Source organism: Porites lutea, chromosome 13, assembly GCF_958299795.1.
Source record: "Porites lutea chromosome 13, jaPorLute2.1, whole genome shotgun sequence".
NCBI lineage: Eukaryota > Metazoa > Cnidaria > Anthozoa > Scleractinia > Poritidae > Porites > Porites lutea.
The window spans coordinates 1,887,115-1,913,942 of NC_133213.1; the positions used below are offsets into that span (position 1 = coordinate 1,887,115).

The 26,828-nt window shown below is 37.8% G+C and overlaps 2 long non-coding RNA genes across 2 annotated transcripts; one reads left to right on the forward strand and one right to left on the reverse strand.

Annotated features, from left to right (window-relative positions):
* Positions 1–1,627: 1,627 nt before the first annotated feature.
* Positions 1,628–13,407, reverse strand: LOC140923646 (uncharacterized). The gene is made up of 3 exons (XR_012164167.1): positions 13,175–13,407; positions 3,212–3,337; positions 1,628–1,999 (listed from the first exon to the last, which is right to left on the reverse strand). It is a non-coding gene; the product is annotated as an uncharacterized lncRNA (long non-coding RNA).
* A 5,649-nt stretch (positions 13,408–19,056) lies between these two features.
* LOC140923050 (uncharacterized) lies at positions 19,057–21,955 on the forward strand. The gene is made up of 3 exons (XR_012164124.1): positions 19,057–19,196; positions 20,632–20,783; positions 21,126–21,955. It is a non-coding gene; the product is annotated as an uncharacterized lncRNA (long non-coding RNA).
* The last annotated feature ends 4,873 nt before the right edge of the window (positions 21,956–26,828 follow it).

The window sequence follows — 26,828 nt, forward strand, 5'->3', positions numbered from 1 at the left end:
TCGTCGCTAACGATGAAACGGAAATGACATCACCTTCTATTGCGTCGTCCCAGCACGTCAACTATCGGGGGGGGGGGGGGGGGGGGTGGGAAACTAAAATCACCCACCCTTCCCTCCCAAAAAATATAGAGGAAAGTAAAAATAGTGCGCTTTGCCCTTCCCGCGGTCATTTTTATCCTTGTTCCAGCAGGAAGGAAAGGTTTGCTTTCCACTTCACACTTCCAAGATTTTAGCCTACGATTGTTGACCAGGGCCAGGAGCCCATGGGCTCCTGCCAGGGCTGAGTTGCTCAAAGCATGGTTAGCTTTACCATTGGTTGTGCAGTATCAAAACCAATACGTTGTCAAGGTATTAAGCGCTGGTTAACGCTAACCATGCTTCGAGCAACTGGGCCCTGGCCGCTAAATTATTCTTAACACCGCAAATGATCACCACTTTCCCCCGTTTATGCCGTAATCAAATCCCGAAATAATTTTAGGAACGGAGTGCTATGGCGACCACACCACTTCGTTAGCGTTCATCAGTTCCGCATTTGTATTTACCGACACTTGAAATAACTGTTTTATCGCCTTTATGTTGACTTTTGCATCCATTGTAGAAAAATGGTTTATCGCACCGGCATTACGCAATACTGTGCGTCAAAAAAACTTCCTTTTTAACGCTTGTCTTTGTTGGTGTAAACTCGGTAGGTGAAAGAAGATAACCTACACTGCACTGGGTAACAACATTAAAACATGTTGAGGTATTTTTTAATTTTTTTTTTTTTCCGTGGGTGCCTCGGATGAAGAAGGTAAGAAGCCTGACAGCCCGTGTACAGATTCCCCCTTCAGTCAGTAAAAAGTCAGGAAAGGGGCAAATCACAGATGCCCCCTTTCCCAATTTTTAATCTGACTCAGATTAATTTAGTCTAGATCACTAGCCGCTGTTAGGGAAATGATTCCGCGCTCCTTCCATCTCTTGTCGGTCGCGGAGGAACAAGACCAGAAATAGTCTCCTTCGCAGTCGCCCGGGCCGGAGTCACGCAATGCTTCCCGTCCCTACGGGACATTGCGTGACTCCGGCCCGCGAAGGTGCGAAAGAGACTAGACCGGAGCCAAGAGAGCGGCGGAAATTAAGCCTGAAATGATGTGTAAATGATCGTCCCTGGTGTATTTGGTAAAAGTAAATAAATAAATAAATATTACAGAACCTTCATTGAATCAAAGTTGCGTCGGGAGATCAGTTAAAAATGCAAAGGAATTTTTTAAGAAACAGAGTACAAAGCGATTAGTTAGTTTTACTGTAATTGGATTCCGTTAATCCTGCTTCTACTGTATAATTTGTAAATAACTTAATTTGATTTATTTTGTAATTGTAATTAATGTAATTTAACAGGGAAGAGCCACCCAGTGGATCTGTTAATAAATTATTATTATTATTATTATTATTATTATTATTATTATTATTATTATTATTATTATTATTATCATCATTCTTATTAAACTACAACGTTTTGTTCGCAGCCGGATTAAAATCCCTACAAATGCAAATAACGGCTTATTTCGTGCAAGTTTAATTTCTATTTAATACTAATAAAATAATAATAATAATAATAATAATAATAATAATAATAATAATAATAAAAACAGAAACGCCTTGAGCTGCGTACACGAGACTTCACAGACGCTGACTATAGCTACTTAGCAGAATCTGCTGATCAAAGACGAAGGTAAGTTATAAGACTCAAAATTGTCAATAATCGACCCTAAATAATGCAGTATAGTGTATCTTAGTATGATTCTTACAACATCATCAAGTCTCGGCGTTTCCCTGACCGATACGGCAAACATTGGTAGATGAATCCAGGACTACATCGCAGAGCAGATCGTTTGTGTTCCGGTGGGATACTGTAATTTTCTCTGCTTAAAAATCCAGCGGATAGGTTCGACTCACTTTTTGGGTCTTGGCCGAAGGATGCGACAGGTGTCTTCGCGTGAAACCATTTTAGTGATCTTCTGTCCTGAAAACAAGCACTTCCGTTAACTTTACCAGAGTTAAAATAATGTGTGAAGAGGAAATGTGATGAAGGCGCATATGTGGAAAGCAAGCCTTTCTTTACTCCTTTTAGTTGACTCTCTATAAAATGAACATCTCTCACACATAGTGTCGGTCCAAAAGGTGTCCTTCTTGGCGGAAGTTGACTGTACAGTCCACTCTCTCTTAACGGATACTTCTATAAGACGGACACTTCTGTAAAACGGACACCTAGAGTTGATCCCTGCCTTTCTTTACTCCTTTTAGTGGACTCTCTATAAACGAACATCTCTCTACGGAGGAACACATGGTGTCGGTCCAAAAGGTGTCCGTCTTAGAGGAAGTTGACTCAGTCGACTCTCTCTTAACGGACAGCTCTATAAAATGGACACCTAGAGTTGATCCCTGCCTTTCTTTACTTCCTTTAGTTTACTCCTTTTATTTTGTTTTGTATTCTTAGTTTGTCGAGCGTTTTTAACATGAGCCTCTGGCTCGGAAGACTGTGCACACACTTCCCACGTCTTCGACATTGAATAAATTATTCTATTCTATTCTACTCTCTCTAAGAAGGACACTTGGTGCCGGTCCCAAAGATCTCTCTCTTAAAGAGAGATGACTGAGGGTCTCAATGGGAGTCGGGTAGCTTTGACGGTTGACGGTTAAATTCTAGACCTTGACGGTTATTAAGTAAAAATTGAGTCCAAAAGTTTAAGTAAATATTAACTTTTTATGAATTAACTGTTGTGTCTTGGAGTTTGTCTTGTCCTTTCACTCATAAAATGTCGAAATATTTTCAGACATAAGCAGGTTCTAAGGTATTGTAATGTCTCGAAAGAGAGAACATGAGAACATGGGAGCTGGTTTTTCCAGTTTGGAGATTTTTCAGGGAACCAGAATCCCCTAAAGATCAGCTGAAACTGAGTGAGATTTGAAATGCCTTGAAACTTTTTGACGGTCATTAATCTTATTCTGCATTTTTGACGCTTGAAGGTAAAAAATAACCTCTCTTGACGGTTGATGGTTAATTTTTAGGCCGCTTGACGACTGACGGGTAACCTTGTTGAGACCCTCTTGACCGTATGACGAATATAGGTAATATACCAAACTCGAGAATGAGTGTCCCAGACATTAAGAAACACCTAAATGTGGTTGAAATAACACGTAGTCTGGATATGAAAAAGGTCAAAGGAACTCATACCTTGAATTTCCTCGGAGGTCCTTTGGAAATAGATCCCAAAGGAAATGCATGGTTAGCAAGACAAATTGCTGAAAAAACTGCCACCACCATTGCTTTTTTTGAGCAGATCATCACTGCTTCCTTTAACTACGTGAAGTAAACAAATAACATATTAGCGAATTCGTTTTGAACTATTCATGGTTTATTAATAGGAATAAGAATGCTGATGGCCCGCAATAACTCATCCAGTAAAACTAGTTACAGTCAGTTCGCATACCTTCTATCTTCTCTTTAGAGATCGTAGCGCGTGCGAACAGGAGAAACCGGTTTTTTAAGTTATTAAATGAAGGCGTTAAAACGAGCTATTTAAATCTTTTCAATATCTTTAAAGGTACTCACACACTTCTATCTTAAACGCTTTGAAGCTCACCGAAACGACTCAGTTTTTTACACCGTACAGTTGTAACTGAGCGACGGTGGGCGGAAATTGGAAATTTTTGTCGTATTCCTTTCTTTGAACATAGATGGTCGGTATATAAATGACCAACTCGATCTTTTCATACAGATGAGAATTTTGCAATAAGCTTAATCTAGAGAAAAGGATTTCCTTAGATTTACCTCTTTCCTGCTTTTAATGGACTAAATTTTAAGCAAAACCCAACCGGAATGCTTATGAGCTTATATAAGTACTAGTGGCTCACTACACGCTCAATGAGTAATTTAGGCAATCTTTTTTTTGTAGACTCCTTTTGCTAAGCAATGAACTCAAACTACGAACGTAAACTTCGGTAATTTAACTCATACAACCACCACCGCCATTTTTACAACAATAACTGATTCTGTAACCGCGGGACTTACGCAGTCCAAGATGTTTACAACTTGAAGAAATTTGCCTTAATTCTTTAACTTGTCTTTAATCTATGCTAATCTCATTCATTTGAAATCATCTCTAATCCTTTATAGCTTATAACATTACCTGTGTGGTGTTTTATGTATTTTAACAAACTCATATTTTGAAGATTTTTTAACGTCAAGAAAGTTTTGTCTGCATATCGCGAGACAGCTGCTGTATGTCGTGGTGCACGAACCGAAACTGTATTTTCAGTAAAAATCACTACTCATTTAACACTCGTACATCTTACTGAAGAAGGACTTCATGGAAAAGATTATAAATGAAACGGCAAACAAAAATACGACATGAAACGACGACAACCACGCTGGAACATACAGATGGAGTTACATCATTGATTTAATCCATACTAAGACTAATACGCGCTATTTGCTGCGCTCTAATGAAGCTGTTTATCAAAGCATCCATCAGGGAAAATGAAAAAGTCATTTGGTGACAGATCCTTCAGTGTGGCTGCGCCCACTTTATGGAACGCTCTTCCTGTTAGCCTCCGCAGCATCAAATGTATTTCTACTTTTAAGTCTAATCTTAAAACTTATCTTTTTAAAATAGCTTTTAATATCTCTTAGATATCAAATATATTTGTATATTTCTAATATTTGTATAGTTTTTAGGTTATTTATTGTTGTAATGCGCTTTTGATCACCTAGCATGTTAAAAAGCGCACTATAAATGAATAAATTATTATTATTATTATTATTAGTTTTATTAAGATACAAATTCTCAACATAAATCGGTATGACAGTTGACATTCCTTGAACCTTAACAGGTGAGAATTAGAAGATCAAAATTTAAGGAATACGACAAAGATGGCTCCCTGAGTCCCGAAATGAGATCCATTACATTAATACGACTCTACGACAGGAAATCCCTATAATAAAAATACTTCTGTTTACTTCATTACTGCCGCGCTGTCTTACTTCGCAAGTCTCACAGACAATGATGCCAACCGAGTGTTATAAAGGCAGCCAAACAGTTGAATTGGAATTTATAGAGGGTCACGATTTCTTAATTCCATTCAATGTCCTGATCTTCCGAATGACCCAGAGGCGTATTGATGATTTTTCTTTTCGTAAATTTTGAATAATAACATGTGTTGTTAACCCACTTTCACTTAAACTATTAATGGCATTTTATCATACAGCGTCAATATCAGCTGTGGTCTAACCGCAAAAAAAAAAAAAAAAAAAAAAAAAAAAAAAACATGACCACAAAGGTCAAAACCGGACGTTCTATGATGTTGATAAGTTTTTCCCCATTTGCCAAACACTGTCAATCGGTCTTTACAGTGATTTCAGTACCACAAAGCCGGGTTTCATCATACTGAAAAAAAAAAGGCCACAAAACTAAAACATCAGGTGAAACAAACAAAAAGAATTCAAGGTCCTTTTTGAGAATATTTTTAAAAAGTTGCAATTAAAAACATTAGTTTTGTTTTTGTTACCAGTGTATCGGCATGTAGTCATTAATTTTTTTCACAAAGGTCTTTACCAAAACTAACTAAATAGGTTTTAAACTTCTCGTGTATCTTTGGTAATACGTCTGCCCATAGCTAATGATTGTTACGTAATATATCAAACATGAGATGCAGTGTTTCTGACGAACTTCGAGGTGTTTCATCTGGTGATGAAACACTGTGTCGAATGTTTGATATTTCTTCTCAAACAAAATCATTTTTGAAGGAGAAATTAAGGATGCAAATACTAAGCAGTGTTTCATCCGATTTCCAAACACTCATTAAACATTAATTTCCTTGTATTTTCTTAATGAATTATTAATGAGTTTGAGAAAGAATAAAAGAAAGATTCTTGCTTTAATTTATTTTGTACTCAAGCATCTATTTATAAAATTTAGTTCAGGAGAGCATTCAAGTACAAGTAAAAATAGAACAGGTTCCATATTGCAGGCACATGTTGCAAAAGTTCGTGCATTCTATTTTAACCAGGGAAGGCGTAGTCGTAGTTTAAAGTCCGGACCTACACTGACTTTTCCCCGGGAAAAAAAAAGGAATTATTATAAAGAGGAAATCTCTTCAGCCTTTCCACGTCAAGTCACTGGTCTCGTAGAGAAAGTCCCTCTGGTCCCTGTAGCATCAACCTTTCCAAGTAACTTAATTTCTTGGTGTTGACGTCTCCAGATCAGCGGCAATTAGGTGTTTTCGCAAAAAAACAGATTGACGCACGTTTGTTTGTTCATCTTTGATCTTTGAAACTGAATCGTAAATATTAACTAGGAAAGGAAAACCGTTCACGTTGAATGATGCAGTGGAATTTCAGGGAAAAGACACTCAACCAGCATACCTTGCAAATAGAGCAATTAGCGTAACTGTATCGCAGTCACGTTGTACATCATCTCTACGGGGTCAACGGGAAAAACAGTTGTTAACTGTGAAAAGAGTGGTAAAACAGTTAACATCGAATTTTTTGGTTAATCCTCTAATACAATTGTAGATTTTTTTCCCTTCTTTTTTCACTTAAGGCTTGACCAAAGCTACACAAATACTTTTTTAAAGTTCACTTATGTAGCGTTGCGTCTACATTCCTACCCTTGCAATATTATGTAGATGAAGTCCACCGATACTTAAACTACCGATATACTCATTTATAAAATGTATTCGCGCTCTTTTAGAAGTTTCACGTTGTAGTCGTGCAATGACGCAGGCACGTGCCGCCGCACGTGCAGATTGTTGTTGTGCTTGCTTAACCCACGGTTTTTTTTCTCCCAGTAAAATGCTGAGGTTAGCGCTTGTGTGGATTAACCACAATTCTATTTCGCACGAACATACACGTATTTTTTCGTTTTGTTCACCCTGAACTTTGGAATCGAATGAAAAATACTTCATCAAAAAATTACATTTATGGTCAATCACCGTTGAATGATGCAGTGGAATTTTCGGCAAAACACACTGAACTAGCTCGCATACTTGTAAGAAATGCAATTAGTTCGACTGTTTTCGCAGTCACGTCCTACTTCTAGGAAAACATCACTCTATGCGGTCAGTACATCAACCTTAGGTTTTCCTCGAACTGTTGGCAAAGTAACTAAACCGTAATTGTGGAAACCTAATCTACTCTGGCCGTATCTCTATGTGGGCTTTCCAAGGACAACGTATTTTTGGCGGGTATGCTATACAGGGTATCACTTTCTTCCTTATTGTCACAAATATTAATGCGTCAAAAATTGGGTTGCAGAGAAGCCTCCCTTGCCTCTGTTTTTTTACCGTCGATTTTGTGGAACGTTTCTGTAATTTCCTATAATTTTAAGTAAAATGTATCATACAGTATACATCTAAGGCAACAGCAATTTTGCTGAATCATGTGACATGTATATTTTGAACAAGACGCTCCCTTGCCACGATATGTTTTGTCTTTTTTTTTTATCAGTATAATATCCATCGGCCAGAAAAAGTGTAAGAGAAAAGCAAACAAACGAACAAACAAAAGAAAGCATCACTACATTTTTTTAGGGTAACGAAATAAATTTTCTTGTGGTTTAAACGCGTTTGTTTCATGAAACTCTGGAAAAACGCGAGTCTTTTGTTTACTTGACTGGAAGTAGCATGTTTTTGATAAATGCTACGCGTGCCAACGCGAAGGTTCATGTCGCTAAACAGGAAAAGCATAATAATACTTTTACATTCCACTAAATCTCCTTCTTCCGAGATCGACAAACGCAATACTGCATGTTAAAAGGGGCCGAAATATATGAAGAACGCAGATGAGGATCGCGAAAAAACTATATGTTTGTGTTTTCATCATATTTTGCAGAGTAGATGAAAATTTACCAGTTGCAGTTTCACTCCGGGAGTTTCGCTCTGTAACAGCCGATGGGAACATCCCGGAAACACCTGTTGAAATAAAAAAGGCACATCCAGAAAATCTATTGCCTGACTGTAACTATGACCAACCTTTGTTTGATTTTCGATTAAATGATAAATAACCACAGTAAAACTAAAATGTTTTATGACCAACAGCTTTTGAAAGGGCGTGAAACACGATCCCACGTTCCATTAAAAAAGATATGCCGAAACGACGAAAGTTACATTGCAAAACAAAGACCGACCTCAACGTGAGATAAACAGCATGCACTTACAACTTCCTTGAAAGTAATCTTGACTAGACTTTGCTGTTCTCAGGTAGTTCTGTAAGTATCACGACCCTTTCATTCTTAAGTGTGTTTTATTTTTGGCAAATGATTGTCTCTTTGTAAACTTTTTGTGGGGCAATTTATTTCACTCTTTGTTGTTGCAGAGCCTTTCTTTTGCTTGCTCGATTTTTGCGTACTGGAAAACGCCGTTTTCTCCTTCTCGATCAAGAAAAAGTCAAAAGGAAGCTTTTCTCGCAGGGCGATTAATTTAACTGTAATTGCCTCACAAGTAACTGCGATGAATACGATCATATAAGTAGCTAACATCGCTTTTACTTCTCACAGTGCGGCGTAGACGTTTGAAATTTGACGAAATGTGGACCGCAGCTTTTGTGATATGGTTACTGGCGGCGAGTTCTCTTGTTTCAACTTTCGTTAGATGCGGGCTGATTGTTCAAAAAACTGTTTTTGTCGTTCAGAAAGATATTAGAGTTGTCACCATTCAAATGAAACCCCTTCAGCAGTTCTTTCACATGGTACTATTTATTAACTTTTGAGTCTGTGGATGAAATCCTACAGCCGCTGAGAATTCGAATGAAACCTTTTCAACAGTAGAGTTGCATGGATCTATTTGCTTTTTCGATTTGGACAATGAAAATTGTGAATTTTTACTCAAGTCTCTTTTGGGAGTGAAGAGCCTGCTTCAGATGAAAGGACCTTTCAGAAACGAATGAGGCTAAAATAAGTTGCTACATTTAAGTCGTTGATACTTTCACAATTAACCCTAAATTTCAGGGACAATAACTAACTTAAGTCGTGCGCCACATTTATCCACCAATAATCCATAGAAATCAATTTACCCAACAACTGAAAACTTATAGGTAGTTCGATTTATAACAATGACAAACGCGAGTAAATAAAGAAAACACTAGATCCGGATGTCTCGACGCATTAAAGCCAGAGGTAACAATTGGCAACTGGCGGAGAGCCCCTTTAAGATAACTGTCAACATCAAAGTGCAATTATACGGTGTTGACTTAAATGAGAACGGTCCATCTTTTCCCCGTCTTTTCGTATCTAAGAAGAGCAGAATTAACTACCTATTTTTGGCTAATTCTTTACGTTTTTGGCAAGAGGTGCTGAGTGAGTAGAAGCTGTTGCTTTAACCTGCGTAGCATGGCGGTTTTGTCGGGGGCACGACTGAACGGCGAAGCCGCAGAAACGCTTAAGTTATTTACTTTGCGCGCCCCGCCAAAACCGCCATGCTCGCAGGCTACTGTTACTTTTACTTTAAAAATGGCTATTTATTCACATGACAATTAAAGTGAGGATTATTTGTAATACGTGGTCCTAATTTAAACCAGAACTGACGCTAAATAAGCGTGAGTGTGCGTGTAATTCGAATGGTGTGAAATTCACCGGGAAAGTCTGTGGCTTGGAGGAGCCAATTCAATGTGTTAGCACTCGGCCACCTCTTGCCCATATAAGACCTAATTGGCTGAGGTCGATTCACGTACTTGCAGTCTATTATCTTGAGGAGTTTCTTGTCGCTTCTCGGTCCCGATTGAGAGTTTTTCCCCGCAGGAAATCCAGTTTTCTCCCTTCACAAAAACCAACATTTGCAACTAGTTCCAATTCGGTCAGGTCTCTTGCTCGAGGATATCAGTGTTGTACGCGAAGAACCACTGACACTAAAGTTGTCCTACCAATAAAAACGCTTATTACTTTTTATTTCTTTTATGTCCAAAAGGCAACGTTCACGAACAGACAGAGAGAGAGCACCCACACTAAGCGTCTTTCTGAAACACGATCGCTCAACAAGTCCTCAGATTCGTGCTATCGTGCAACGGAAAAGAACCTTTACCAAAAGAGCTTCTAGAATCAGAATACGTTGCCCTGCTGACATTATTACTAGCTGTATATAAAAAAAAACGCACCTAAACACAGAAACACTAAAGGTAAAGAACTTTCAAAATGTTGGTGTAATTTGTCGACACGATAAAGAGTGTTTCATCTACCAAAACACTGAGAAGTATTATTCAAACACCAGTACTTTATCAGATATCCTGAAACGGTGATGCGAGTTGAACTTCGATATTTCGGGTCATTGGATGAAATACTCTAAATACGTTTCCCTTCTCATTGTAACGGATAGTCTCGGGATCATTTCTGTACGATAATCGGCCTATAAATACAAGTAGCAACGGCCCTACGCTTAGAGTCAAAAGATCAATATGAATCTTGACGCAAATTCCAGCCATTCAACAATAAGAGTCTGATCGTCACACTTGGTTATTGTAATTTTGAAGTTCAGGGATCTGAATTGAGCTATAAATGACTAATATTAGACAGAGTCGAAACGGATACAGAAGCTTTAGTCTTAACTTATCATTATTTTGACTTTCCGACAGGGGATTCCAAACAGCTTCATAGTGGTCACTAACCAGTTTTCTGACAGACGCCATGTTGGACCTTCGTCAACAAAACGGTCGAAGCGTTCATGTTAGTTCCGTTCCAATGTTTGGCCTGATCCTATGGCTTTCTTCCAGGACGAGTCTGATCTAGATTCATACCGACATCCTCGTTTCTTTCACGTATTATCTATACTATATGACAGAAGTTAAATAACAAGGAAGTTACTGTTTCTCGAGAGGAATCATCCTGATCACTTACACAGCGAATTATAAAGAGGAATGTAACTGAGAGTTGAGTGAACGAATCTCAGGGTGCGACCATTTAAATGAAACCTAAACAGCATTGACTTTTGATTTTATAAAAATAAATTTAAATTTTTCTAGAATTTTTTGTCTTGTCATTTTGGGGTTAAGTACGTCGTTCTTGAATCGCTTGAGGGTCGAACAACTTTCCTCTGATAATCATGTCAGTACACTTCTCGCTGACTAAGCTTGAACCTACAGATACAGCGCGTAACCGCAATTCCGGCGATCCGAAGCCGAGAAAAATGACGATAACAAAAATGAATCACGACTTGACGAACGTTATGAGAGTACAATACGTCACGTTGCCTGCCAGATAAATAAAGTGTCAATTTGCCAAATTGTAGCTGTTCCTCGAAGGATAATGAATTGAACCATTGTGACTTATCTTCATTTTGTTTTCTTGATTCTGCGGTTTGAAACAATTTGTTGATTTGGCAGAGAGAAATGTTCAGATTACATAACAATATGAAAACCTTACAATTTGGAGGAAAATACAACCCTGATGCTTTCAGGAGTAAAGTATTCGCTTATAAGCTCTATTTTTAGTGCCTGTTTACCGTGATTCTAGTCAATTCTTTAGTTACGTCTTTCGTTCTAACGTTTCAGTCAAAAGTTCGGAACAATAAGAACTAAGTTTTAATTTGAAAACATCGATAAGCAAAATGAACTATATAAGCACGATCTTTGGATCTTTTTTGGCACATGCAAACTCCTCCAGAATAACATTGTTATTTACCGACACCGGTGCGAGTACTGTTTCCTAACCGACGCAATGTGTGAGGCTAAGAAGATATAATTTAATTGGAGTTATTACAAACCAGCGACAGCAGGAAAATTAACTCTACTTACACTGATAAAAGTAAGAACTTAAAAAAGCACCGTCCGTTTAAATGAAAGGATGAACACCAGAACCACTCAGGTCAGTTTGTGGCAACAAACATGCACTGGTGATCGAAAAGCTAAAACGTGAGAATATTCTTTTGCAATATTATATGTGAAATAGGTTTTTACTTAATGCCAGAAAGGGATCGGCAATGTTGGGATCCAGTACACTGAAAGCTAAGAATATAAACCTCAAGGAAGATTACAGTATTTAATCTCTGTATGTTGCATTAATTGTTTGTTTACTTCCCCCCGAACGTCCGTTATCCTAACCTTAGCTCCTTAGTTGCATTTCACTCTGAAAAATAGCTGTCCGTTAAATATTCGTACGACATATCCCGGCTATGATGTAATTACCTCCTTGACGGTTACTTAAGAAACTCCCCTCATGTACTGTTATGAAGTACACTTTGCACTCGGCGTCCTGCTTGAATACTGAGAGCACTGGTAACGGCGAATATACTATTTAAACGCTAAACGAAAGCCTAACGTAATTTTCAGTGTAATTCCTATACGGGAGTACTATTAGTAAGAGTGAGTCTTGCTTTTTTGTTCTTTTACATTCAGTCTGGTTAAAAAATAAGGTGTACTTTCGGTTTCTTTTTAAGGGGGAGAATGCTAATATCAATGTCGAACCGTGTATGAACGAACGGCGTAATTAGCCTTGACTAGATCTTCACCGATATATCTACTGACTTAAAGTAATCCTTTACTCTCCTTTACCAATTAAACTAATTAATCTCTAATATTAAAACGCCATATCTGATCCATCTATTTCAGTGGTTTCAATGTAACTGTTGTACTATGTTCAAGCACGGACGACTTCATTTCCAGTGGCAAAAACTCATGAACCTGAACTAATCGAGTATAGGCTATTCACTGAAAAAGACTCATTGAGCCTACATAAGTTACTATCACTGACTACTTTTAAGGCCGTAAGCCTTTTTAAGTTTAGGAAAGGACTCCACTTAAATCGACTGAAAAGCGAGAACTACTTTCGGCTCAAGCCATGCATGAGACGCCATCTTATAAAATTCCTAAGAAAGTACAACTTGTTAAGTGAGCCCCATAATTTGACAGCTCTCTTTGACAAAATTCTTCAAAGAAATGGGTGTTTTTGGATATGAGAAGCTACTGAGAGAAAATCATAACAGAAATGTGCTGTTTGTACATTGATGCTGTTGCGTAATTAGCATTCCAAGCTTATTTCTAGAATGTTATAAGCAATGAGCAACGCTAGACTGGCATTTTCTTTCTCCGTAACTTTCAAATTTTAGTCAATAAAACTTACACCAGATTTGCTTAAATAACAGTTGTTTGTTAAGTGCCGGACTAAAAAGAGCGCCAACGTATAATTAAGAACACATACAAACGTACTGAACTTACGTCGACTGACCGTCGCAAATATACAGAGGCTTCAAGAATGATCCAAGAGCCAAAAAGCATCGGGATGTTTCCATGTCCTGAAACTTTTTACTTTCCCTAGGACCTTGACTGTTCTGTGACAGAAGCTTCAATAGCAGAGTGTATCTAAACTGAAAAACGGTAGAAACCGAACTCATCGCAAATTGGCCAAGGAAATTCCATACCATCCTTACATGACGCTATTCGGAGCCACAAATGCAACGTATTGGACTTGATATCGGACAAACTAGTCAACGACGGATTAAAATTGAGGGGAAATACTGATTTTAATCAAATTTTATTAATTCTAATCAACATGGTCATACTATTGATTTTAGCACGAGTAGAAAGTACATTTTATTTTCATTGTTTCACAACAGGCGCTTTGGAATCATAAAAATGCAGTTAGCTCTAAGTTTTCGTACGAAATTAACGGAAATCATAACACACCTGCCCACGCAATGCGTCATTAAGTAACAGCTCTGTTCACTGTAACGCCCAAACGCCTTAATGGCACAAAGCGGAAGACTGAAGCAGACGGTATGAACTTCGTTCTTAAACTTCACTTGTTCCATCCCATTAAAATGTTGTTATAGTTTTCGTGTTTTCTACTAGTTTTCTGTACTGTATATTTAAAAGCTGTAACAAGAAGTATTAGCTTATTCCTATTTTGTTTGTTTGTTTGTTTGTGGTGTTATTTCGATATAAATCTAAAAAGTCTTTTACTCAAGTTAATCCCATACTAGACAAAGGACAGTATTAAATTAAAAAAAAACAAAAAAACGCAGTGACAAAACGACAATATCAGCTTACTGTACTGTACTGTACTGTACTGCAGCAGCTATTTTAGCCATGCGTTATGTTTTGTTTTAGTATATATGATGCCTGGTAAATTTCTAATTATCAACTGGCCCTCGACAAAAGAAGTAACTACATGTAAACATGAAATTATTAATGGTCTCGTTAGCAACTTCTTTAACAGTACAGCTTGTTTAGTCTTTGCGCATTGTTACCTCCCTTCTGTGTACGTTTGCCCTGATTAATTAAACGTCGCCTACAAATTGGGCAACATTCCCGGGGGGGGGGTACTCCCGAGAATTTTGGATAGGGGTGTGCCGCGAAGGTTCGTGGACCCTAACCCTATTTAAGGACTAAGAAAGCGAAAACTGATACCCTTTTTAAGGCGGAAAGCCGAAAAATGACACCCTATTCAAGGAAAAAACAAAATTATTAATAGCATGAAAAGGAAAACTTTATTTCTTCTCTGTAACATTGGATGTATATCATCAAGCATAAAATACTAGAATAAGCCTAGTTTAAAAAAATTTTTTTGTTTAGGCGGGCGTTTTCACACTCCAGTATTAGATAATACAATTAAGCTACCCTATCTAAGGACCACACCAGGGACACAGAAACAAAAGGGTCAAAAAAGGTACCCTATTTAAGGACCGAGAACCTCAAAAACCATACCCTATTCCGCGGCACGTACCTATATAGCCCATATGTGGGAGTACCCCCCCCCCCCCGGGGCAACATTTCAAACGTAACGCCTTAAACATCCAACGTTAACGCAATATTCTCAACTTGGCGATTATCTGTTGTAACATTTTTTCATTCTTTACGATGGTATTAGAAAGGTCATCAGTAGCGCTGCTAAAATTTTCAACAATCCGATTATATGCGCCATTTTAATTCTAGGAAGTTAAGGAAAATCCTGGTGATCCCTGATTATCCACTAATTATTACGCAATTTCAATCAACTGATTGTTTAACAGACTTGCACAATTGGACATCCAAAGGCCGTTTGTTGAAGACGATGACTGTTAAAGCCAATTGTAATCGCAAAGTTTGCTGATAGACTCAGAACCGAACAAGTTTACTCTTGAACTTTCAATAGAAATCGTGATGGTAAAGACATGAATAAAATTCTAACTTCCGAGTCTGGACATGAAATTCTATGGTGTGACCATTCAAATGAAACCTCTTCAGCAGTACTTTCATATTGTACTATAAATTTAGTATGCTCCTCTAACTTCTGAGCCTGTGGATGAAATCCTACGGTGTGACCATTCAAATGAAGCCTCTTCAGCAGTACTTTCACTTGGAACTATTTATTTAGCATGTAGTTCTAACTTTCTATTTTATCCAATTAGAATTTTGCTGAACATAATTTCGGATTTTTCTTCAGTTTTGACATGGTAAATCTTTGGAAAAAGCTGCTAATAACTGTTAAAGAAAACAGTCGGGCTTCATACTGATCACAGAGATACGATATTTATATAACATAACAAGCTAAACCAAAAGGAGAAAGAACGTATGGTACGCATGAATCTTAAGTGGACAAAATTAAAAAAATTTAATCATATCTTTTTTAAAGAAACAGCCATGCAAGGTGAACTCGTTATCAGTGACGATGACCTTGATCAACGACGTCCCCAACTTTCCCTTCCACTAAATTCTCTGATAATATATCAAAGGACATTTTTCACCTGGCTCGTTCATTATATGTCGAAGTTCAAAGTACCATGCATTTTCAGACGATTTATCCAGATTTAATAATTGGGCACTGGAATGTACTTTTCTTCGAACCCATAAAAAACTCAAACATAACCAAATTACAAAGTTTCAAGCCCTTACACTATAACAATAACTTTTTAAATTTCTCCTTAAAATGTCATCAACACATACTCAACATCTCCAAGCTCGTGTTACTCGGTCAAAAGTATAGAACAATTTTAGAGTGGGCGTCGTCCGTAATTTCCGACAGTGCTAGAAAAGCGTGCAGATATCCGATAAACACGGACCTGCTTAACACAACTAAATCCGGATTTTGCCCTTTGAATGTTGCAAAGACCTCTCGAAGCCATAGCAATTATTTCAACCTTTCTCAAACACAAAGTTATCATTTGAGTGTAGAAGTTGTGGTTTTTATAGCCCCCCGAATCGTTCGGTATTAGACTTCTTTATCACACCGAACACGAAATTAAAGCATGCAACAAATGTATGCTGTTATTAATAAAGCTATTTTAAGCTTGGCGACTTCCAGAAATGTTGCTAAGTCACCAAAGGTGCTCTCCATGGTAGCGCTGGACTAAGTTCCACAAAAACTGTGCAGGGCTTTACGTGTTCTATTCAAACATGTTTAACATGCATTTTTATAAGAAATATTTTTGTTAGAAAGGGCTCATTACGATCTCCATATACTAATAATTAAAAAAGTTCTTTATTCGACTTGCTCTCCAGACTAATGATTACGGTGAAATCTATCGCCCTCTTTAATTGGCTTCATATGACAATTTTTTTTTTCATGTTTTAAGTAAAGTTATCAGTTATCTTAGTATAACTTGAGAAGCGAATTACAACGAAATTTAACTCTGGTATAGAGCATCTCCACAATCTAAAGCTAATGCCGTGGTTGCGCAATATTTGATAACAATGATAACTGCAATTTTAGTTATTTTACGTAGCAATTGGTAAGTTTGCTTGACTATATAGTAATTTGCACTGGTTAGTTGAACGTTATAACTGAATATGTTAAACACGAAAAAGAGCGTTTGATAGCAACACCGAGGAGCGGAGCAACAATGGGTAAAGATCAAGGTGCCGTGAAGAACTCGAGAGACTTCACTTTTCATGAAGAAAACCTGTTTCGACCTGTTGTGACAAGAGCTCTGAGAAATTTAACGCGAAAACGCATTCTATCAGTAAATCTCCTAATTTATATGGCATCTAGTGCAACCTAGCTTTGGTAAATATTCTAAGAGGCTGAATGTGATTAAAAAGTCAGATATTTGGATATTTTTATCGTGAGACAGGATTTTTGTGATTTAATCTAGGTGAGAACACCCCGCTGGTATGCGATACGTCGCCCAGGGGTTGTCCTGTTTAGAAACGCTGTTTGTTTTAAGGGTATCTTGGGTGACTGGAGCGAAGGAAAGGAAAGACATGTTACTACACTTAGAGTTTCGGGTAAATGTTTTTCACCGCCGCTAAAAACTGAAAATAAAAATACAAGAAGAAAACTAAAAGGTCTATGCATGATTTGAAATTTGGACTACCAGATGAGTAAACATATCTCAAACTACGTGGTTCAGTCGACAGTAACAACATGAACGGTGGTGGAAATGTTTCTTTTTCGAATAACTAGAATATTAAATCTAGAACACGCCATAATGTCTATCTACTGTCAGTTGAGCGGCGGACACAAGACGAAGAAACATTCCGGAAGGTTTCTTGTTCCCTTTTATTGATGTTTTTGGACGAATTCCTCTGTTTGTTCCCTCCTTCTTTCATTTTTTTGTTGTTTGTAATTTGACTAACGATAGAGTGGCCAACCGTTTTCACTATACCTTGAGACTCCTAGTATAAGTAAAATGCATAAACACTGAACAGTCTGAGTTGTGAATTCCACCTCAAAAATTTCTCTTTCTGATCCCGTTGAAAGATCAGCTTTCCTGATGATTTTACTTTTTGCTTTTATAGAAGAGGGATTGCATTTCGCTGGGTTACTGTTCTTAAGAATTTTTTTTATATCTGCTGTTTTCTTTAGAGTGACTTCAAGTGGGTATTTACTTAACTATCAAGTTGATAATGACCTCTTTGTTTATAAGAGAATTAACGCGTCTTTAATGTGACAAGTAATGTTGTCGTCGAGTTCCCTAAATAGCTCTCAATGTACAGAAAACAGTTCCTAATCAAATCGACAAGGTCAAGGGAGCACACGGACGCCACTTGGACAGGGGGCATGCAAAAAAACCTGGCGCGGCTCACCCACGAGCATGGGCGAAAGCTTTTTACCATGTATTAGTGATCCTTAAAACCCTTTACACCCTCACGTACGAAAAGCATAACTTTTTAAGATAATTTCCGCAGATATCACAAGCGATATTATGCTTATATCTTCCGGACGGATATTGCGTTCAAGAAGTGAATTATATGTCGTACTTCTAGCCACGGTTACTTGTTTACCGGGCTAAATAAATATGCGGTTGCATTTGTTTACTTTGTAAATTTAAGGTTTGAACACTGTTGTGGTATGAGCCCGTAAGATTTTCTAAAAGATGACGGTGTAATTATCTTCGCGTTTGGAACTGAAGGGGGCTTAATGGAACGTGATCATTATTTTAAACCCAGATTATTTTAGTTTATCTGTTCTTGAAATGCTGAAAGAAGTTATCCTTCAGAATTTTTGCAATTTAAAGAATTATATTTTTACATTTTGCGGTCAAGTAAATGAAAATATCGGAAACTGTGTAATGTGGAAATAAACAATGCCAGAAATTAATAGATAACCGTACCGCAGGGACCAAAAATCGTCTTCTTAACCTCCAAGAGCGGCGGACCCACAAAGAAGTGGAAGACGCGTTTTAAACTCAGTAGAGAGAAAAAGTCTCTGGAACAGATTTGGGCCCGTTAGAATGTTCTTGAATATTTTCCCCTTATATGGAAAAATTGTTATACTTGCAGGAGCTAAATTTAACCTACTCTCTCTTCAATCAAGACTTTCAGCCGCCGTTTGCGACGCTAGTTTTTGTTCTATAAAGACAAAAAAAAGATACCAGGTGGTTAAAAAAAAAAAAAAAACAGTCCTACGTAGGCCATAGAAAGGACGGTCGGGCGACGGGAGATCAGGTGCTAAGTTATAATCAGTTAAAGACACGAAAGCTATTGGGCGTCCGGCCTGCGGGTTTTTATTTGCTATTCCAGGATAATTTGTCGACCGCAAATGTCGTACTCGTTTTTTTTCCTCTCTCGAACAAAGGTATCAAGAATTGCACAAGGAAGGTTTTGACATTCCACAAGTTATCATGTAAATATGCCAAGTGGTGTAATCCGGCTTAGCCAGGTTCATACGTCACAATGATTGACACCATGAAGTGTGGGCGAGAGGGGGACTCGTGGTCCTATAAAGGATGCAGTTTATCGATAGAAGTTCAATTTAGTTCATCAGCTAAACGCGTGCTACAAGAGAGGCAAAAGTTACTCCACAAGACTGCTATTGAAGGTATGCATGTATTAACGTATGGACATGTATTGGGCAATAGTATAGGTTATCCTAAACCGTAGCGTTCTTTCATTTTACTAACAGCACAGTTTTTTCAATTCTCCGCAAGATTGCCTGTTTCGTGAACTGTATCGGTAATTTTTGTGATCGACTGAAGGTAGATCCACTAGTGCACGCGCAATTTCAAATAAGCCACAAACTGAATCGCGTTAATCTGTCAGCGAAAAGTTCGAAAGGATTTGTCAGGCTTCTAGTCTCAGAAGAATGACAAAGAAACAGAAATAAGAGAAGAAAAAAAACATTTAAGAGACACCGTGGACAACAAAAACAAGATGGAAACAGGATTGATAAGATTTGGGACCACTTTTAAGTAACAAATTGGCGACAATTATTTATTACAAACCCTTCCTTTCTGACCTACAGCGGTGAGTTGTTCAGAGGGCTAATCAGCGTATATCCGTGTTACTGAAAAGGGGAAGACGTGTCGGTTTACTTTTAATTAGATAAAAACAATTCATCTGCTGTTTGAAGCTAAAAGTGTTTGAAAGTTAAAAGTAAAAATAAAATTGCGATATACCCATAACTTTTCAGTAACACGAGTGGTACAATAAAGTTAATTTGACTGAATCTAATCGAGATTTCATACTGGTAATTTCGTTCTTGATCTCTAAAAGTTGTTGAGTTAAAATATCTGCTAGTCTTTTTTCTCCCAAAAGTGGTCGAAAACAAAATTGGACAAAGTCTTTTGTGAAATGCTAAAAAACAAAAACCACGGTCAAACCGTGCGCTTTCTTCAAAGAATCAAAAGTTAGAACTATATACTAAATAAAGAGAACCATTGCCAAAGGGGTTTCACTTGAATGGTCTCACCGCAGGATTTCATCCACAGACTCAAAAGTAAGACCCATTGTACAACACTCAATTATACACTCTCAGAGCGGAAAGTGCTGACAACGTTCTATTATTCTCGACACTATATTCAAAAAAATTTTATTTTTTTAAATCACTTAAAACCTGAAGAGTAGGGAAACAAAATAACATGTTTAAAAATAAACTGCGGTAAAGTGGTTTTCTATTCAATCCCGGCCACTTGAACGGCGGCAAGCGCCAAGATCTCTAGAACATGCACTATTTGTCGCGTTAGTTCTCACGCGGTCACTCACCCAAATCGTGTTTAGAGACTGCGGTTTTCCTTATTTATCGATAAACAACATAATTCTGCTCTGTATCACGGGATTAAAGAATGAAAGAAAAACACCAAGACCACTCCCAACCTGGGCAGCCTCTTTTGATATAGTTCTTTTTAAGCGCATATTATCAAGAAAATATAACTTATAGATCGAATCAGTCCTTACTGACTTCGATTAAATTTCCACGGTTTTGGTAATTGCTAAGGCCTGTTTAACCATTTTCTATTTTTTTTTCGATACTGCAGTTTTGGAAGTTCACCTACACTATCCGTTTTAGCAAAAGGGAAGACTTAGAAGAATGAACGCAATCAACTTCTGTTTAAGTGCCGCTCTTCTCTTGTTGGTAACTATGGCGACATCGACAACAGCAAGGCCAAAATTTGGGGTACCAATAAAGGTGTGTTGTATTTTTCAACAAGCTAGAAACGTTTTACAGACAACTGTAATAATGTGACTTTGTCAACTGCATGCACCTCGCACAGACTTAATCCAAATCCCCCTCTAGCCCAGTTGCCCCCTGTAGAAGACACGTTCCCAGTCGCAATATTCCCATTTGAGATGAAACTAGGAGACCAATTTAATATATTCTTTTGAATCTTTTCACCAGCAGTTTTGCACCTCGTATCTATTACTTTTAAGGGTTTCATCCCCAGATTTGATCCACCTTATCTTCGAAATAGCCAATAATGCGTACACAAAATAAAAGAAATTAAAACCACTTTCGTTTTTTCTTTCTCAGAAAGGAGGGAGTTCAATTCAAGTGTTGGAGGATTTGTTGGGCTTGAAAAAACTGGATACTGGCGCTGTGCCGACCATGCAAACCCCAACAACATTATCCGGCCTCGGAGGAAGCAATTTTGAACCGTCGTATAAGAGTAATCAAGCCAAGAAACGAGTGCGCAGGCGTTGTAGTCTTTCGAGTACTAGTGGGTGTTATAGGCCAACTCGTTCAGCGAACCATAAGCGAGTTCATAAACATATGCGCATGCGTAAACGACACGGAAGACAACACTAACAATGATGCACAGTCTAATCATTGGAGAGACTATGGCCTAATCTTTGTTACTTGATCAACTCACTAACCACTTTTCGGCAAAGATACCTTTTCAGCAGCCAAACTAGAGGTTTCATAAACCATGACATGTCACGTGACCTATGATGGGCAGTGCCACGTGAAAGGAAGGCTGAAAGAGCCAAGGCAATGGAGGCGAAATCTTGTGAAATCTCTACATTTAGATCCTGAAAAGCGGAATCCTTTCCAATGGAACTCACAATTTCCTTTGTGCGACAAGATTTCTCACCAAGCGCCAAATATTTTGAACATTTCGTACATCTTGTAGGGCTGTTATGAAAGAATTGGCTTTTTTAGAGAAGAGAGAAATAGTTAAGGCTTATTGTGAGCAAAAGAGTTCACTTTTTTAAAATACTGAACCAAGAATGGTCGAAATATGTATGTATAAAGAAGGTGGCTTATTTAAAGTTTATTACATTTTATTTTATTGTAGAAAGTTGAACAACAAGATTTTTGCTGTAAATTCCAGGACAGAACAGTAAAGTTAATGACATCAATTTGTGGCTTGTTTCTCTCATCAGTGAATTAGACCTTGGGGATGGTGTCACCCACTCATTTGAAACCTCTAAGAAAGTTTTTACTCTTTTTTAAGTCAGAAAATGAGGTTTAACAGAGACTTCTAGACACATGGGTAACACAATTAACATACCCACTCACGTCTTATAATATGGGCAATCTCAAAACAGGAAGAAACTTCCTCACTGAACAAGAAGGGTGTGGAACAGTATCTTCCCATCTCATAACATTTCGAAATATTTTCGTAGCGAATTCTGGTAGTGTACCCAAATATACCAAGTTGTATGAGCTCAAAGTATTAAACACACTGATGTAGCTACCAAAGGCGTCTCGCTCTGTACGCCACTTGCACATCTCCCATAATGCACCTTATATGCCCCCCCAAATTTTGCATAACCTTTGTTTTTCATTTCTCCTGGGTATTACAGCCGTCAAAAGAGAAATTGAAAACAATGCTTATGCAAAATCTTGGGGGACAAATAAAGTGGATTATGGGATGGGAGTGGCGTATTCCTTCCCGTGCCTCTTACTTTATTGAAAGGAATGACAAGGAATAAAATTTGGCCAGATGGGCATCATAAATATGAAGCACTGTCTATTCTTCGAAATCAGAGGTCCTAAGTGCAGGTTATAAATATATCGGAGTCCGTCATTTTAACTACCTTTCAGTGGGATATTTTCCAGGTGTTCTGTCGTCGTGCCAACTTTCAGTAAACAATTCCCAAAAAGAGGGGCGATCCATGGCTGCACGTCTGCCATGTCATGGGCCAGTCGGCATCATCATCAGTTACTTGGCTAACACTTCACAGAGACAACGAAGAGAGGTTGACGGCGCAATCTTCCACTTAACTCGATCAACTTTTTTCCTTTTTTTTTTCCAAAGAAAACGCAGATTCACCCTCACGAACATAAAACTGAATACACAAAATTCTACTCCCAATTTTCATTTGAACTACGCTCTTCCGTTTTGGACCCGCATACGTTTCCTATATCACATAGCGAACAGGAATGTAATCAGTTTAAGATTGACGAAAGCTGCCATACAACAGTAGAACGTCGTCCATCTTTTTGAGAATGCATGATATTAGGATACAACGACCGCAGAAGGTCAAAGACACAGACAAACTCAGGGTGGCTAGAGAAACGACCTTACTATAGTTTCAAAATGACTCTGGTTTTCACAGCGACAGAAAAGTCTTTTTAAATGTAAGTATAATGAGATTGTTATATCTCACCCTTGAATCATTCATGCCATTTTGTGAGTGTCTAGCTAACACACACTCAGGAAATATTTATATATTCTTGTAATTCCGTGGTCAACATCAATCTATCCACAGGAAATTATTTTCTAACCTTCCTTTAACTACGCAGACAACAATTAAAATTCATTTAAGGATGACCTTTCCCACGATTTATTTGTAATTAATTTATATAGACCTGATTTTGTGACTCTTTCACACCCAAAGTCAATTATGAAAATATTATACAGTAGAATGTTCTTCCTGCCTAGTCTGTCGACTTAGGATCGCGATCGTTCACTTGGTTCGGGACTTCGTTCGGTGGATAAAGTTTTAAAGGGTAAACCATCGTAATAAAAGCTACTCTCGTGGCGCTGTTTACGATAATGCACAAGGTGGTTATAACTTCTGAGTCCGTTTACCAATTTCTAGGAAGTGACGGACCATTCAAATGAGACCTTTTCGCACCAGTTGCAATTTCATTATTTATTGTTTGTTCAGGTTGCTTTTACATAAAGGAAGTTTTACTTCAATTACAGGAAGTCAAAGGGTTTATTGTGTTCAAGATAATGCTGGTAAAAATACTTCCCAGAATCGAATCTTTTTGTGTCAAGACACTGAAATTATAATAATAGGATTAACGTACAACTTTGATGAGCGAAAACCGAGGCATTTTTTTGAGTAGATAGATCCTTCAGTATTTTCTAACGAATTCTTCCAGTACAGATAAAACTTGGCTGTATTGCTTTCATAGCGTTAAATGTCTAAATTAGGACATCCGAGAGATAGGATTTGAGTTTAACCTTGTCAGACTCCAGCACACAAAACTGTAAATCATACTCTGCGGTTTAAACTTTTGACTGAATTTTAAGGAAGTTACTATTCAGTGTTACACGTTTTAATCGAATCTTTGCCACACCCAGAATAATGGAGTTGTTATTACAAGTTTGTGAACGAACTGATCCTTTAGTAAGACCACAGTTCAGAAATCGCAGCTCCTCACAGAGCAACACCATGTTTCGCGAGTCGAATGGCACTAACGGCTTTCCAGTAATTCAGTAAGAACATTAAATGTAGTTTCCTTCAGTTCTAAACAAAGACAGGTTCTATTTATCACGAAATCCTAATTCAAGAGGTAGAAAATCACGTTTACTATATTAAACGTGGGTTAAGTTCACACTTAGCAGAGCATATTTCCAGAAAAAAAAAACAACAACAACAACAACAACTCAGAACTATGGTGACTATGGTGAAATTCAACAAAGATTTCCGGGATGTTTGTTTTTGGCACGCAAGCGGCTTTTAAAGAAACGCACTCCAGATTATGCCCGGAGCCAGAAATTTGCAATTCTTTACCAGGAATTGCAACGAGCTCTCAGACTCCACGGTGTTTCAACAAATCTGACAAATGATTGCTTGACATTCTTCTGCTGTTAACCTATAAATTATTAAGTGATGCCGCAGAGTTTAGAAGTGTGGGAAGGGTTCTATCTCGTCTAGTCGCGGACGCCTTCTTACATTTTAGTCTCTTTAACAGAATATATTAGTATTTCCTCATTTCGCTTTCTAATTTCACTGAATTTTGTACAGCTTGTAATCTCAATGTACTATACTCTACCCTACGTAAACCATTCCTTCCTTTTTAACCAGCGATTGCTAAAATTGCGTGACCTAACCCTTTTGGTTAGCGTTATGAGCCGAACGCACAACTACAAAAGGTTTAACCAAGGAATCTAAGGTATTCAGTGTCCCCTGTTCTCGAAGAGCACTGATTTTGTGATCGCCGTCATGGTCTTTACTTCAGTTAAGATCCAGTGCAAATAAAACTGGGAAACGTAGTTTTAGCAACTTTTTTATTCGAGTTGTAGCTTGCGTACAGTACAGGGTTGCAACTCATTTAAAAATGCAGCGACCCCAAACTCTGTTGGTCATTAGAATCAATTTTTTAAAACGCAGGAAGCGGAAGTAAACCAAATAAGCCCCGACAAAGCCTGTATTTTGAAAGGGTACAAAGCAAAGCTGGCTTACCTTCTATCAGGTTTGTATTATTCTTTGCTTCCTGACAGCCATTATCAAAGCGTTTTGAGGAACACTTCTAGTAAGTAGATGGATGAGATTTTGAAGTGCAACAAATTAAAGCTTTGAGAAGCGAATGAGCAGTATTTCCTGTCTTGTACTTTATTTTGCTTTTCAAACATGTTCAAAGAATCTTTTCTTTTCTGTATGATCTATGGGTGAAAAGTTACGATAGTTTAAACGAAAGATCAAGCACTCCATAACGCTGATCTTTTTCTAAAAATTCTGATTACTTTCCCAAATTGTCATCTTGACTAACGCATTGTTCAGGGATTGTAAAACTATCAAGGATGTCCTTTATCAAGATTAACAAGAAAGATTACTGAAATACTTCGAACAGGAAACAGTGATAAATACCATTAAGGGAATTAAGGAGATTTCAGCCCACTTATAAACAATTTAAAACATTCTCCGCACCCATGTTTACGTCTGTTATGACTATTAGCGAGAACCGAGAATCTTATCGTCTTTTAAATTGAGTGATAACGTACGTGATAAGAAAACAGATTATTTACAACGTGGACGGGTTAATTTGCAACAATTACTAATCGTCTTTTCTTCTCAAGCACTCAAGATTATTGATGAGACTTAAGCAGCAACTTGTGGGAAAAACAGAATTTAATATATTCGCTTTATTATAGCTGGCGTCAGATGTTTTGCTTTGCACTGTCCGATCTTTGAAACGTGAAGGGGATCAAAGACGCCTACCTCCTCTCGCCTTAACCAAAACGCAAAAAATTTTTTTCTTCATTTATTTCTTATTCTTAGGGCCGTTTTTGAATAAGCAACATTTTGATTTACCCTGGAAATGTGTTTCCTCGAAGTTAACTGTGCGTACTCATGTTGGTGAGAGGCGACACGACCGTCGTTTCGGAGCTACCTCGTAATTCGACCTAACTTGTCTTGCACCTTACTGCAATTGATTTTTTATAAGTTGAACCTGTGATAATACTTCCTTTGCATGTCACAAGCCACATGAATTCGAAATATTCCCCTCACTGATTCTGATCAAAAACGTGGTCCTCTTCATACCAAATATAGCCCTTAGTCTGAAGATAAAATAATTCGACGGCATGGTGCCGATGCTGACTCTCCAGAGACGGTTAAAGATGCAAAAGCCAGCTAATTTTTGCACTAACAAATGCAACCCTTTTTTAAATTAAACGTGATCTTCGCGGTGATGTAATGAAAATTGCTTTAGTTGTAATACATTAAGCTGAAAAAAGAAAACTACGAGAAATTGCGACATATCTCCATAGAGGAAATGATCTATTCTAATGAGCTAATTACGCCAACTTTCAAAGAAGGTCAAACGATGACACGAATTCGTCAGAAAACCAGTATTGCCCGGGGGGTTACTCCCTTATATAAGCCATATGGGCATGTGCCGCCCCAAAAGGTATCGTTTTTGCACCGTTTTGGTCCGAAAACGGGTATAGTTTTTGCCCATTTTGGTCTGGAATTGCGGAACTACGGTAGTGTAGTGTTTCAATTCCAAATAAATAAAAAAGAAACAGTACATATGCGAATCGCAATGTAT